General features: G+C 35.1%; 1 non-coding gene across 1 annotated transcript; it reads left to right on the top strand.

Moving 5' to 3' along the window:
• Positions 1 to 1,602: 1,602 nt before the first annotated feature.
• On the top strand, positions 1,603 to 1,713 carry LOC142521324 (small nucleolar RNA R71). Its single transcript, XR_012814129.1, has one exon. It is a non-coding gene; the product is annotated as a small nucleolar RNA R71 (small nucleolar RNA).
• Positions 1,714 to 17,091: the final 15,378 nt, after the last annotated feature.

Below are 17,091 nucleotides of genomic sequence, written 5' to 3'. Positions count from 1 at the left end.
AAAGACAATTTCATTATTTCATTTCGACAATTAATTAAAGCATTTGAAGTTGCTAGAAATGGTCGTCCCAATATTACTAGAATTTCATTATGTACTTCTATTGGTTGTGTATCCAAAACAATAAAATCTACAGGATATATGAATTTATCAACTTGAACCAACACATCTTCTACAATACCTCTAGGTATTTTGATTGACCTATCCGCCAGTAAGAGAGTAACAGAAGTGAGTTTTAATTCTCCTAAATTAAGTTTTTCATAAACTGAATAAGGAAGTAAATTCACACTTGCTCCCAAATCAAACAAAGCTTTTTTAATTTTATTTTCTCCAATAATACATGAAATTGTTGGACAACCAGGATCTTTATATTTTAAACTAGAATTATTTTGAAGAATAGAACTTACTTGTTCAGCCAAGAATGCTTTTTTCTTCACATGCAATTTTCTCTTTACAGTACATAAGTCTTTTAAAAATTTTGCATAAGAAGGTACTTGTTTAATAGCATCTAATAATGAAATATTATCTTCACTTGTTTAAAAACTTCATAGATATCAGAATCACTTTTTTGTTTTTTATGATTTGTTAATGCATGAGGAAATGGTGGAGGTTTATTTGACTTATTTACTATTTCAGATGATTTATCCTTCACCATATTATTCTTAAAATTTAAGGTATCATCATTCTCAAAAGTATCAGGATTATCATCCTTACTCTTTGATTTTAAATGATCCTTGTTTTCATTACTATATGGATCATTAACTATTTTACCACTTCTAAGGGTAATAACAGATTTTATTTGATCAATTTTTTCATTTTTTAATTCTTGATTTTGATTTTTAGGATTAGGTTGAGGTTGAGATGGAAATTTTCCTTTTTCATGAATATTAAGTGCAGATGCAAATTTTGCAAGAGTTTCTTTCAAATCACTCATAGATTGACTATTTTGAATATTGATAGACTCTTGCTTTTGGATAAATGCATGAATTACATCTTCAAAATTTTTTCTTGGAGGTGTAACATAAGGAATATAACCTTAATGATTTTGGTTATTTTGAAAATATTGTTGTGACGGTTGTGCATTATTATCATTCCTCCAACTAAAATTAGGATGATTTTTCCATCCAGGATTATATGATGGTGAAAAAGGATCTAGTATTGATTTTTTATAATTGTTAACATAATTTGCTTGTTCATGGAGACATTCTTTAAATGAAGGTAATGTTGGACAATCTTTTGTAGCATGATCATGTGTATCACATATATGACAAACAATTTCTTGAATACTTTTTAATTGACCACTCTTTTTCATTTCTAATGACTCAATTTTTCTTGCTAAAGATGCAAGTTTAGCTTGAATATCTATATCATCTTTAAGATTATATATACCACCCCCATTTGTTGAATTATTGTTTTTTAGTTGTTGGTGGTTCTATTGTGCCTATATTATCCCAATTTTGAGCATTTTCTGCTAATGAATCCAAATATTCCATAGCTTCATTTGGGTTTTTATCTTCAAAAATTCCATTACACATGAATTCTATCATTTGCCTATCTTTAGGTATTAGACCTTCATAAAAGTGAGAAACTATTCTCCATGTTTCAAAACCATGATGTGGGCATGTATTAAGTAATTCTTTATATCTATCCCAACATTGATAAAACGTTTCTCCTTGTTTTTGAGAAAAAGTTGTAATTTGTCTTTTAAAAGAGTTTGTTCTATGGGAAGGGAAAAACTTTTTGAGAAATTGTTGTTGCATTTCTTCCCATGATCTTATTGAACTTGATCTTAAATTTTGTAGCCATGTTTTAGCTTTATATTTTAAAGAAAAAGGGAAAAGCTTTAATCGAACTATATCCATGCTACAATTTTGATCATTATAAGTGTTACAAACTTCCTCAAATTCTCTTAGATGCAAATATGGATTTTCAGAATCTAAACCATGAAAATTTGGTAAAAGTTGAATAATTTGAGGTTTGAAGTTGAAATTAGATGCATCAGGAGGAAAAACTAATCAAGATGGATCACTAGTTCTAATAGGGTTCATATGGTGCCTCATTGTTCTTAATTGATCATGTTCTTGATTATTATTATTATTATTATTATCTTGATTATTTGAATTATCATCCATGTTTAAATTATTTTCAGATACTCGAATAAGTCTACCACTTTTCTTTAGACTCTAAATACTCATACAAAAAAAAAAAAACAACACAATACTTATAAATAATACATAATTAACAAATATAAACTTAATTTATACCTCCCCGGCAACGGCGCCAAAAACTTGCTACTACTTAAATAATAATACACACAAGTGTAGGTTGTCTGCAAGTAATATATTTCGTAAGTACGAGATCGATCCACAGAGAGGTTATTTTGAGTTTAAATTTATTAATTTATAGATTACCAAATGCAAGAATGAAGTTTACAAATTATAAATTTTGTCAAGGCTTGAGGATTTATTCTTGGATTATGTAATATTGTTTAACTAAAAGTAAAACAAAAGAAACCAACATAAATAATGGTTCCAAGAAAATTAAACACACACATAATATAATATAGTTCTCACTATAGAAAATACCGAATTAACCGATATTTTATATATGGTACCTATGATTATAATTATGACTATATAAATAAATAATTGCGTAAAGTAAATGTTAAATTAAATCATTATATTTCATTTAGAACAACCGGCAGAGCCACACTATTGCCTAAATGAAATATATTGATTTAATAAGTTAGTTGCGGTAAAGTAAATGTTAGTTGCCATAAAGTAAATGTTAGATTGTTAGATATTAGTATTAAATCATAATATTTCATTTAGAACAACCGGCAGAGCCACGCTATTGTCTAAATGAAATATTATGATATTATTATATAAATATATATATATATAATAATAAGTGATGGAATATTTATTGTATCAAAATTAAACAACAAATCAAGATAACCACTTTAATGGTATCAAGCATTTGATGTAAATTGATAACAACAAATAATTCATTTTTATACCTACAATAAAAATAAGTTAGCTAAATGAAAAGAAATAAAGAAAGAATATACAAAATATAAACAATCTTACTTCACCAAGAATGCATCCTCTTCACCTTGACATAATAGATTTAGCTTGCCATAAGCTTACTTTTGATCAACACTAAAATCTCACTCATAGTTGAGAACATGAAAGAAAATATATTGGAACTTAGAACTTTGATACACACTCACACTATATTTTACAATGAGATAGAATGATTCTCAAGCTAGCACAAGGCCTCTATTTATAGGCCAAACTGAGAGAAAGGGTCAAAATTTTTATTAATGTCATGTAGTTGCAATAGTATTCTTTGTCTCCTCCAAGTTCAATTCCATGTCACTTCTTTCAATGCTTTGTTCCACGACTTTAATCATCGAATTTGACTCTGCTCAAAATGGCAAACATGTGGGGAATTGTCTGTAGATGAATTTGGCCACTTGGTTCACCTCATTTGGTTAAATATTGAAATAGTTATGATATTTTTACTATATGCTGGTCATAGTAAAAGTAAATTTGTCATCCTTTTGATATTTGCACAATTTGATCATCTTAAGGAACATTTTAGGCAATCATGTCTTCTGCAAAGTTGTAGATAATTTCTCAAGTATTCCAAACATGTTTGAGTCACCTCCATTTGAATTTTCTAGCTTGAGTTATCATTATTCTACCAACACGTAGAAAACCTGAAAATAAAACATATTTAGTAAGACAATTAAATATAAACAAACAATACTAAAATAACATAATTTTATAATTTTAATGAAACTTAAATTCTAAAATACAGGTTTTAACATATAATAAATTATTAATTTTAAGTTTCATCAATATATTTGGTCAACGGTCTAATATTTTCTTCGGTTTAACAAATTGTGTGACTTCATATTATATTTTTACGATCATTTTTCTTAATGGTTTTATTAAAGGATTTTTTCATGATGATTTTGAAGCACCAGTTTTTCCTTTTTTTTTATTTAAAGAAGTAGAATATCTATGAAACAATGACGTTAATAAGGCGCCTTCTCTTTATTTGAAAAAATTATTGGAAAATTAATACAAATTGTCAATAATATGAGTTAATATTTAATTTGAGAGTGATTTATGTTTTTTGTTGATCGTATATACTTCATATATCGAAAGAGATGTAACTGGAGCGCGAAAAAGCCCATGCTCGTGGGTATTCCTAGGAGAAGCGGAAAACATAAATGTAGCTAACAACAGAAAAACCCGTAGAGACAAGCAAAGACACATAAGGAAATTACCTACCTCGTGACAAAACCCGAGAGAAGACCCGATCTCCTTCCACGAGCCATCAAAATTATAGACAGAAAATGGTAGCGAAATAGAACACCAAAGTGTGGGCAATATGTATGCATGTATTTGGATCGGGAAAGAGTTTAGGGGGAGGTGAATGAACTCTTTCAATTTTTTGCTTTTAAAACATTGATTTCAACCGTTTTTACTATTATAAATATAGTTTGGATTGTGAGCTTACTATTTTATTCTTTCATTTATTTTACTATTTGTTATGTTCATTAGTGTTTGGGATCGATATGGAGTTTAGAGGGGGGTGAATAAACTCTATTCATTTGACGATCGTTTTTGCAAAGGGGTGCTAGACTCCTGTTAGAGATTATAGCAAATCTTGTTCAATTGTATAACCAACAGACCACAATATAGCACGGAAACGATCTGATGATTTAAGGGTGTATAATGATAAAACAGTAAGCAGTAGACAATGGTTGTTTATGGAAGTTCGAAGATGAAATCTTCTACGTTTTCCCTTCTTCTGTTTCCAGAAGTTATCACTAAAAGACTTTTGTTTTTACAATACAACACTTGTACACACCCACTTCACCAGGACTTATCATTCGCCTACTGAAACTCTTAGTTTCTCAACACGATAATACGAATACAACAAAGTTCTGGAAAAGACTCTTTTCCAGATTACAAACTCTTCTCAAAGATATAATAACTCGATAATGATTGTAGAGAGAGTAAGAAACAGTCAGCACAATATGATCTCAAACGATCAGATAACTTAAGTGAAGCGTGTGATGCTTTTCTATATATTGAACTTTAAAGATGATAAGAAAATCTGAGTGGTCAAATCAACGTTCGTATGTTAGAGAATAAGCTCGTATTTTATAGGAGTCTTGAATCCAACGTCTATAAAAAAACGGCTTCTTTGACTTCTGAGAAAATCAGCTTTATTTCCTAAAAGGGTTCCTGCAAAAAGACTTCAAAACAATCAATCTTGTTTTATACCAAAATAGGTAAGGCGTATCAAATGACTTTGTTCAGCATTAATGAAGCACTTAATACTTGTACTTGGAAGAGTAACGGTAACATTTATTATAAGATCGATTGGTTCTGATTCAGTAAAAGTCAAGTTCTTCTCCTGTTTTTCTAAGCGGATAAGTACTCGAAGAGTACTGCTTTTGTAAAAGCAATAGGGGAACAACTGGTTTATACTAACTACTGCTTTAAACTATCTTCACATTTTTATTCACTCGATCTACTGATTTTGACTATCATCACCATAATTAAATTAAGTCTATCAATTTCCCACTTTACGGTGATGCCAAAACCTAGAAGTTAGTAAAGATGAATATAAAAGCAGATAGCCTTTAAAAGCAGTTGATAAGAAAATAAACAGTAAATCAGAGTTCAAAAAGCGTTAAGGAGTTTTAATCATCTGTTCCAATATCTCGGAACACGGTATCCTCATCCTGAGGATCTTGGCCTCTGAAAGATGATTCTGCGTGATGTCCTCCTTCTGTCATTCTTCCTTCTGCTTCTGTTCTGCCTTCGATTTCCTCCTTTTTCGCATCAAACGTCTGAACATGAGTAAGAAAGAAATCCACTCGTTCAGTAAGAGTAATAAGGCCAGCATTCAGTATCTCCAGTATTGGCGTTTGATTCGAAACTTGTTCATTTAGAGCTTAAATTGATTGAGATTGGGACTCAATCTTGTCGTTGATAGTTTCGATTTTGGAGTCAGTGGCCGCAATTTGAGTTGAGATGGATTGAAGAGACGAGTCATGAGCAGAGATAGTACGAAGAACATCAGTTTGACCGAGCACGAGGACAGTATGACTTGCGAAGACATTTTTCCGGAAGAGATCAGACTCAACTTCAAGTTTTGACAATGAATCTGCCGTGTTAAGGACATAATTCATTATGCGTTTGCAGAAAGAGTCGGTGGCACTGACCTCACCAGCATGATTAAAAAGATAACTGCTTGACGATTTCGGAAATTCTATCAATTGATCTCCTCAGTTTTTCGATTTCAAACTCAAGATTGAAGTGCTCTTCTTCTGGGGAGGGGCTTCTGGCCAACAAACGTTGCCGGATTTCAGCATAATGAGCAACGTGAGCAATATGAGTCGGGGAGTCAGCAGGATGGACAATCAGTGCAGTAGAAGAGGACAAGTTCTGTAGGAGCAGTGGAAATAGCAATGGGCTGTTCAGAAGAGGTTCCTTCAGTAGCAGTAGATGGTTCAGGCGCTGCATTTCCTTGTGGTTCTGCAACATCCAAGGCTTCCATTTGTTTGGTGGCTGGAATGGATATAGATGGATCATTCAAAATAGCTTCCATTGCCACTCGATGTTCAGCAGAGAAAATCTCTAAATTTGGCAATAATTGAGATTGAGTAGCATCTGATACTGCCATGGGTAGGTCTCCTGGTTGAACTGTTGGTTGGACTGCTGGTTGGACCACATCTTCAGCCTGAACTGCTTCTGGTGTAGCGGAGACAGTAAGAGCAATGGATTCAATGACTTCATCCACCGAAGCCAATTCTCGAACAAAAATAATAGACGAAGATTGAGTAGGCCGCTTAGGTGATGCAGGAGTACTGGAGACCTTAGATTTGGTGAAGCTGTAGTCCGTTCTTCAACTAGCTTAGTCTGAGTAAAGATTGGAACGAAACCTACTGAATATTGTGCAGGCTCTCCAAAGGCCTGTTCTTGAGCAAGAAGCTGCTCATTCATTATTCGCAATCGATCAGTCAAAATGTGAATGACACGCTGATCTTGAGAAGCAGTAGGAATCATAGAGTTGAAATTAGACTTAAGAGTCTTTAAGAAAGATTCCGGCTTCTGTTGCTTCAGTTGCTCAAGAATAAAGCTTTGCCTGCTCATGGCTTCAATCACATTATCAGTTCTGGCAAATTCTAAAACTTTCTCCTCATACTTCATTATTCTTCCAAAGGTACCTTTTGTCCTGAAATATGAGAGAGGATGAAAAACCCGAACCTTATGCCATTCATCGAAGAACTTCATGCCTTCACTGGCAGTTCTCTCAATTTCCTCTATGTGAAGATCAACACCAGTGAAAACAGATGATTTGGTGCCATGAGGCTGTGATTCTACAGTAAGTTTGCCTTTGCTTTTATCAGAAGATGATATAGGCATCACTGGTCTAAATGCAGAAGACCCAGCGGAGGATTCCCGAACGACAACTCCAGAAGTCGGTCTGAAGATCGGAGCAGTAGATGAAGTGATTGTAGTAGCTGCTGGTCTAGAAGCAGAAACTGACTCTAGCAAAGAAGAGGTGGCTTCTGGAAACACTTGTCTCAAGGGGTCAGTGTCTAAATCAGTGATTGCTACTGTTTTCTTGATTCGAACAACAGTGCGAGCTTTCTTCTTGCTAGGAGTTGCAGGTAGAGATGCCTTGGTAGGAGCAGGAGACTCCTCAGATACTGTTTTGTCTGAATCAGTGGAGATAACCACTCTCTTTCTCTTTATCTTCTTCTGAGGTCCTTGAGCCTCAGTATGAGCATCTCCCACTTCCTTCTTCAAAGCAATGAACGCAGGAAAATTTGGTTTTGGCCTTAGCGCTAGCACATTGTCAGCATCAGCCATGGTGACGTAAGATACGTCCTGAGCAGTAGTAAGAGGAAAACCAGCATCTTGCTGATTTGAACAGCAAAGCCAGAACTCTTCCTTAACACCATATCCTTCATGATTCGAAACAAGAATGAACTCCAATCCACGTTGAATTCAGAGGTTGGCCAGCATCACTTGGACTTTCTCCTTGGTTAGCCTGTCAAAAGTACCAGCTTTGACCAATAGTGCTTTTGCAACAATATCAGCTAGCACCTGGTATTCCATCTTTAGTAGCTTCTTGAAGCAAAAAAGGAGAGAGTTCCTCTCCAGAAGTCGAGTATGTAACGAGGGTAGCTGACATCTCCTCCTTAGACGTATCAGAAAAATCTAAAATCCCTGAGCATGGGAGGAGGAAGGTCGATCCCAGAAGAGCAGCATCAATTGAGATAGAAACATCTCTCTGAGAAAAGGTGATTTTCCCTTCATCAACTTTAGCTCTGGCATAGAATTCCAGTAGAGCAGTTTTATAGATTACTGCTGATGCTTCCACAAACCATCTAAGCCCAGATTTCTCGATGGCTTTGAACATGTTGACTAGATTTTCGCCCTTGATAGTCAACACTGAAGCAAAGTTAACTTGATAGGCATTGAGTGTGTGTGCTCCGCCCATTTCTGCAATTAGGATAATAATAAAGTAGAATCTGTAGAAGAGATGAGAGCAAGAGAAAGCAGTAGCTGTAGATCAAAAGTCTGAAAGCGTAAAAGAGAAATGAGATGAAAGAGGCGGTTAATAGTCAAACATGTAGAGCCAATCAGTGAAACATAAGGACACGTGTCAATATGTTTGCGGTTGAGTATTTGAAAAGTTGAATAGAGGGTGTCAGATACGCCAAAATTTTAAAAAGTAAAAATAAAAGGCGGGCTATCCAAAGCGGTTACTACAAAAATCAGAAGAGAGTTTGACGTCTTATGATAATATCTACTGGAAGTTATGAAGTGCCGAAATATTTTCAGCATCTGAATAAAAACCAGTAGACACGCTGTTTTATCGAAAAGACAAACCGTCTTCTGCTTCTGATAAAGCACGGAAAAGGAAAAGACAGAATAAAATAATATTCCTCCTCAATTAATGCAAGTAATAAATGCAAAAATATGATATCTGAGAGAGTGATAGATGACTCTTGATATTCGTGCAAGATGTGACCGGTAGGGCGTCTCATTAGCTTCTCCAAGACTCTATATAAGTACCTGTAATCTCACAAGTTAAAATAAGTACTAAAATAATAACAAAACACAAATGGATGATGCACACAAGTTCACTGAGTCTTCTCCAGAGACTGATTCAGCAGAAGATTTTCAAGGACCATTTCCAGCTTCTCGTAAGATGATGTCTGAAGACATCCTTTTTCAAGTTATGAAGTCTTGGAAGAAATTCCTTGGCCTGTAATATGAACAATCAGTTAGATTGTTCGTTCTTGCTATTAGGACTAAGTTGCGGAATCATCCCGTTCACTAACCACGATCACGCAAAGAGAGGGGATTCCAGCAGAGCTTAGTTAGGTTCCTGCTGAAATACTTTGCAGTACTTTAAGCTGCTGAGATCAACCCAATGTAATAGATAGAATAATGTAATGCATCTGGTTTTATGAATGAAATATTCCATTTTGACATATTTCTGTTTATCTACTACTTTTACTTAATGCAAATAAGCGAATAAACAAGTAACAAGAAATAAACAAAAGAAAGAGTGAGAAAAACTTAGTCTGAGAGAATTTAATGCTCGATGACTCGTCGTCTTCCTAAAGTCTTGTCTATCAAAAAAATTACTTCTGCTTATAATGACAATAGTATTCCAATGGATTGTGAAAGCAGCACTCATGTTCCTCATCCTTTATGGACACCTCAACTTCTGCAGGAATTAAAACAAGGTGCAGAAGACTTCATTTTTGATGAATTTATGTCCATTTGGACTGTTGTTCATTATCTTCAAGAAATCAACACTGGAGAGTTTCCTTCTTCTGCTAAACAAAGGTCACTAACAAGAAGGTTCAAAAGGCTTGCTCGAGTTGATCACATATCCGGGCTGGTCAAGGATGATGTGCTGAACCACCTGCTGCTGTCAAGAGAGTGGGATTGGCTTGACTTTTTCATCAATTCGGAAAACTTAAGGAATATTAGGAGTCATGATTTAAACAACTGGTTTAGAATGTGGCAATATGCTGTGGAAAGAAGTTTGAATCAAGTTGTAAGGCGTCGATTTCATTCTTAATAAAATAACAGTAGTTACCACAAATTGTCTCCTTTTCTTATGAATTCACTGATATTAGATGAGAAACAAATATCTGACAGCATTTAACAGACTAATAACAATAATATATTAAAGTTAAATCAATTAAACCAAGAACATTTCGAAAATATGAAAACTTATTCTCAGGCAGAGGCTTTGTAGAGATGTCTGCTGCTTGTTGATCAGTAGAAACGTATTCCAGACGAATGTCCTTCTGTACATGATCACTAATGAAATGGTGTCTGATATATATGTGCTTTGTTCTGGAATGAAGTACTGGATTTTGTGTGATTGCTATAGCAGTAGTATTGTCACAGAATATGGGTGATTCAGAAGCATGAACTCCATAATCTTTAAGCTGTTGTTGCATCCATAATATTTGAGAACAGCAGCTTCCAGAAACGAGGTATTCTACTTCTGCAGTAGACGTAGCCATCGAAGTCTGCTTTTTACTAAATCAGGAGATCAGCCTATCACCAAGAAATTGACAAAAACCACTTGTGCTTTTTCTGTCTATTTCACAACCTGCATAATCAGCATCTGAATATCCAAAAAGAATGTTAATTCTCCCATCATGCTCATTTCAAACTGATTCTGCATTAACTTAGCAAACTTTGCACATAATTTTGGGTTAGTTGAACCAAAAATAATGTTATCAACATAAATCTGTACTAACAAAATGTGCTTATTCTTAACTAGGGTAAATATAGTCTTATCTACTATGCCGATTGTAAAATCATGATTGACAAGAAATTGTGATAGAGTTTCATACCATGCTCTAGGTGCCTGCTTTAAACCATACAGGGCTTTGTGTAATTTAAATACATGATGAGGTAAGAAATGGTCGATAAAACTTGGAGGTTGTTCAACATAGACCTCTTCTTGCAGTACACCATTTAGGAATGCGCTTTTCACATCCATCTGATAAACTTTGATATTTTTAAAAGCAGCAAAGACTAAAAATATTCTGATTGCTTCAAGCCTTGCTACTGGTGCATAGGTTTCATCATAGTCTATTCCTTCTTCTTGTCTGAAACCTTGAGCTACCAGTCTTGCTTTATTTCTGACCACAGTGCCCTCTTCATTTAGTTTCTTTCTAAATATCCACTGGGTTCCAATAAAGGCTTGATGAGATGGTCTTGGTACAAGAAACCAAACTTCATTTCTCTTAAATTGATTCAGCTCTTCTTGCATAGCTTCGATCCAACTGGGATCCAGAAGAGCTTTTTCAATTTTCTTTGGTTCATCCGGGGAGATAAAGGCAGCATGCATATATTCATTAATCATTTGCCTTCTGATTCTTAATGGAGCTGCAGGATTATCAATAACCAAAGATGGAGGTTGGGATTTCCTCCAAACAAAAGGGTTTAAGATACATTAGGCTTACTCCCTTTACATTTGTTTTTACCATTGTTGTGCACAAAACATCTACAACCAAATACATGAAAATAAGATACATTAGGCTTACTCCCTTTCCATATCTCATATGGAGTCTGATTGTGTCTTTTGTTGATCATGGTTCTGTTTTGTGTGTAGCAAGCTGTGTTGATTGCTTCTGCCCAGAAGCGTTGAGAGATGTCTGCATCTGCTAGCATTGTTCTAGCAGCTTCTTTGAGAGTTCTGTTTCTACTCTCAGCTAATCCATTCAGTTGAGGCGTTCTAGCCGCTGAATATTCATGATGAATGCCATGTTCATCCAAGTATAACTCAAGAATCTTGTTAGTAAACTCAGTTCCCCGATCACTTCTGATTTTAATGACAAAAACTGATTTTTCATTTTGAATCTTTTTCAGAAGCTTGATCAGGAGACTACTATTTTGATCCTTTCCAGCACGAAATATTACCCAAGTGAAGCTGGAAAAGTCATCAACAACAACAAGTGTATATTTCATTCCCCCTAAGCTCATGATAGGGATTGGACCAAACAAGTCCATATGCAATAATTCCAAACACCTTGAAGTTGATTTACTAACTTTGTTCTTGAAACTAGATCTCACCTGCTTGCCAAGTTGACATGCAGAACAAACATGATTCTTAAAAAAGTTAATATCAGGCAAACCGTCAACTATATTCTGCTTTTTGAGATTATTGATTGACTTGAAATTCAGATGATTCAATCTCTTGTGCCGTAGCCAATGTTTATCACTAAGAGAGGCAACTAAACACGTAGGAACATTAATAGGATCTGTATTCCAAGAAACTTTGTATGTGTGTTGCCTTCTCTTTTTCTAGTTAATGCAGTAGACTCGTCAGCATTTTTAACTGTTCATGTGTGCTTCTGAAAAGCCACAGAATAACCATTATCACACAGTTGGCTAATGCTAATCAAGTTTTAACAAAGATTTTCAACTAATAGTACATCATTGATAGTAATGTTACCATGCATAATCTTATCCCTTACCCACGGTTTTACCTTTTGAGTTATCTCCAAATGTTATCTTTGGTCCGGTACAACTCATTACTTCTGATAGTAGATTTTTCTGTCCAGTCATGTGTCTGGAACATCCACTGTCAAGATACCATGTGGAGCTGCTTATTTTGTCTTTCCTCTCCTATTCCTGCAAACACAAATTTTAGTATCTGGTATCCAATCTATTTGGGTCCAATCCTTATCTGTCCATTAGATACCCACATTTTTACAATTCTTGGTGACCTTGTCCTTCGGGTATCCAAAGCGGTGTGTGCAACAGAAGGTCTGCTATTTGTAACAGAATGCATCTTAGAATGTTGTTCTTCCCTTCTGTTTTTGTTGTCTGGTCTGTATCTCTTCTGAACAGGTCTAGAATTATAGTGCTTGTAGTTTTTAACCTTCATAGGGGGTTGTCCTCCTGAGTTGAATCCTCTGCTGGATCAAGAATTCTGATGAACTCTTCCCTTGGGTTCAACATAACCCAGACCATAATGCTTCCTTCTGTTTGTCTGATCTAAAGTCTTTTCAACTCGAACAGTTGGTACTTCAGGTTCATATACCACACTAGATTTGACAAAGTGAATGAATTTCTTTTTGCCTTTATCCAGCTCTGGCTTAGTACTTGTTTCAGAAGTGCTTTCATTATTGCTAAATTCGAGACCACTCCTGTCACCGGATTGCTTCTGCAATTCTTGCATTTTCTCCAAGGAAACAGTAGAATTGTTCCATGCATTTACCAAAACAGATAGTTTCTGGTTTTCAGACCTCATTGTTTGGTAATCTGCATTCACTCTTTCATTCTCAGTTCTTAACTTACTCATCTCAACTTTTAAATCATTGCAGCTATTCTATTGCAAGCAAGTTAACGTACTGACTTGATCTTTTAAGTCTTGATTTTCAATCTTAACTTCCTCGAATGATTGAGAAAGTCTTTGTTGGGTGCAATAGTTGTCTCTGCTTGGTAAAGCGATCGAACCGTGGTGCTTGAGCTGCTATGCGGTTTAAAAGATTTGAGTTGCACCGTCAGACGATCAACCTAAGAAGAGGTCCAATCCTTTGCTTCAGGTGGATCAACTTTCTTTGCTACCTTTATAACTGGTGGTTATCCCGAGTGAATTCGGTAAAATAGCTATTTATATCCTTTTTTTTGCCCTTAAAGCTTCTTCCACCGCCGGGTGGAATCCTTACAGACTAAGTAAGGTGCCAACCAACGGCCCATCCATGCGGTGGGCGTTATGGCGAGGTGTGAGATCACGAAGACCTCTTGATGTGGAAGGACAAAATAATTATAATGAAGCGGATAAAATTGAATGTTTTGCTCCGAAATATCGAGAGTGATCGGAAGGTTGTCGCATGGCAGAGTATCACCAGCTATAGCTTTTGGTAAAGCGGTAAGCACTCGGTCCTACAATTGGTATCAGAGCCAAGGTCACGGGTTCGATTCCCATTGATTGCAAGGAGTGCAATTATTGGGAGGGAGATTGTTGGGTGCAATAATTTTCTGTGCTTGGTAGAGCGATCGAACCGTGGTGCTTGAGATGCTATGCGGTTTAAAAGATTTGAGTTGCACCATTACTACCAGCTATAGCTTTTGGTAAAGCGGTAAGCACTCGGTCCTACTGTCTTAAGTACTCTTCCACCATGTCATGCAGTGCTTTAATTAAATCATTTCGTGTAAAATCGTCAAAGTCAAGTAGCTCTCCAGATGTCGAGGTTAGTTCAATATCTGCCATGAGACATTTGATCTCTTCTGCATCATTTTTGCTGGAATGACTTTCTGAGTCAGAAGACTCAGAGCTAGAGTCCGCCCATTTAGATTTACTTTCCTCAGCAATCATTGCTTTGCGGTCTTTTCTGAATTTCTTGTCATTTCTCTTGTATTCCTTTTTCTTCTGGTCATCCTTTTTGGGATTTGGACAATCAGCAATAAAGTGACCGATCTTTCCACAGTTAAATCACGCCATGTCACCAGGTGCTGAATCTTTCTTGAAGTTTCGACTAGGGCTTTGGTAAGTTCGGTGATTCTTCTTCATGAATCTGGAGAATTTCTTCACAAAGAGAGACATAGCATGATTGCTGATCTTTTCAGCAGTCTTTTCAGAAGTGCTCTCAACGATGGTAGCAGGTAATGCCTACGGAACAACTACAGCAGCATTAGAAGTATATCGAAAGAGATGTAACTGGAGCGCGAAAAAGACCATGCTCGTGGGTATTCCTAGGAGAAGCGGAAAACATAATTGTAGCAAACAGCAGAAAAACCCGTAGAGACAAGCAAAGAAACATAAGGAGATTACCTACCTCGTGACAAAACCGGAGACAAGACTCGATCTCCTTCCACGAGCCATCAAAATAATAGACAAAAAATGGTAGCGAAATAGAACACCAAAGTGTGGGCAATATGTATGCATGTGTTTGGATCGGGAAAGAGTTTAGGGGGAGGTGAATGAACTCTTTCAATTTTTTGCTTTTAAAACTTTTATTTCAACCGTTTTTACTATTATAAATATATGAGTTTGGATTGTGAGCTTATTATTTTATCCTTTCATTTATTTTACAATTTTTTATGTTCATTAGTGTTGGGGAACGATATGAATTTTAGAGGCGGGGTGAATAAACTCTATTCTTTTGACGGTCGTTTTTGCAAAGGGGTGCTAGAATTATGTTAGAGGTTATAGAAAATCTTGTTCAATTGTATAACCAGCAGACCACAACATAGTGCGGAAATGATCTGATGGTTTAAGGGTGTATGATGATAAAACAGTAAGCAGTAGACAATGGTTGTTTATGGAAGTTCGAAGATGAAATCTTCTACGTCTCTCCTACTTCTGTTTCCAGAAGGTATCACTAAAAGACTTTGGTTTTTACAGTACAACACTTGTACAGACCCACTTCAGCAGGACTTATCCTTCGCCTACTGAAACTCTTAGTTTCTCAACACGATAATACGAATACAACAAAGTTCTGGAAAAGAATCTTTTCCAGATTACAAACTCTTCTCAAAGATATAATAACTCGATAACTATTGTAGAGATAGTAAGAAACAGTCAGCACAATATGATCTCAAAAGATCAGATAACTTAAGTGAAGCGTGTGCTGCTTTTCTATATATTGAGCTTTAAAGATGATAAGAAAATCTGAGTGCTCAAATCAACGTTCGTATGTTAGAGAATAAGCTCGTAGTTTTTGGTAACTTGTAAACGTCGTTGCTCTTGCGTTTATATAGAAGTCTTGAATCTAATGTCTATAAAAAACGGATTCTTTTACTTCTGATAAAATAAGATTTATTGCCTAAAAGGGTTCCTGCAAAAAAGCTTCAAAACAATCAGTCTTGTTTTATACCAAAATAGGTAAGGCGTATTAAATGACTTTGTTCAGCATCAGTGAAGCATTTAATACTTGTACTTGATAAAGTAACGGTAACATTTAATATAAGATCGATTGGTTATGATTCAGTAAAAGTCAAGTTCTGCATCTGTTTCTCTAGGCGAATAAGTACTCGAAGAGTACTACTTTTGTAAAAGCGATAGGGGAACGACTGGTTTTATACTAACTACTGCTTTAAACTATCTTCAAGTTTTTATTCACTCGATCTACTGGTTTTGACTATCATCACCACAATTAAACTATCTTTTGGTTTTAATTTTATTTTTAAACTTAAATAAGACGAATGGAGATGAGTGAGGTTGAATAAAATTAAATTATTAATAAATATTAAGTTCATATAAAACATCTTTTTCTCATTTAAAATAGAGATATTTTAGACTATTTATGTATCAACATAGATACATGATTGAGAGAAAATTTTTGTATGTAAGTGATTTCAATGCAAATATTTAAGAATTTAGTCAAATGACTACATGAAAAAACATTGTTTTTCATTTCGTAAATGACTGGATCGACCCGTATAATGGATATGATAGACTTAATTTAATTGTGGTGATGATAGTCAAAACCAGAATATCGCGTGAATAAAAAAACCTGAAGATAGTTTAAAGCAGAACTTAGTATAAAACCAGTAGCTCCCCTATCGCTTTTACAAAAGCAGTACTCTTCGAGTACCTATCCGCTTAGAGAAACAGAAGCAGAACTTGACTTTTCTGAATCAGAACCAATCGATCTTATATTAAATGTTACCGTTACTTTATCAACTACGAGTATTAAATGCTTCATTAATGCTGAACAAAGTCATTTAATACGTCTTACCTATTTTGGTATAAAACAAGACTGATTGTTTCAAAGCCTTTTTGCAGGAATTCTTTTAGGCAATAAAGCTGATTTTATCAGAAGTCAAAGAAGCCGTTTTTATTTATAGACGTTGGATTCAAGACTTCTATAAATACACAAGATCAACGACGTTTACAAATGACCAAAAACTACAAGCTTATTCTCTAACATACGAACGTTGATTTGAACACTCAGACTTTCTTATCATCTTTAAAGCTAAACATACAGAAAAGCAGCACACGCTTCACTTAAAGTTATCTGATCTTTTGAGATCATATTATGCTGACTGTTTCTTACTCTCT

Source organism: Primulina tabacum, chromosome 1 (genome assembly GCF_025594145.1).
Source record: "Primulina tabacum isolate GXHZ01 chromosome 1, ASM2559414v2, whole genome shotgun sequence".
NCBI lineage: Eukaryota > Viridiplantae > Streptophyta > Magnoliopsida > Lamiales > Gesneriaceae > Primulina > Primulina tabacum.
The sequence above is the reverse complement of the archived record's forward strand: the minus strand, read 5'-3'. Positions and strand labels throughout refer to the sequence as shown.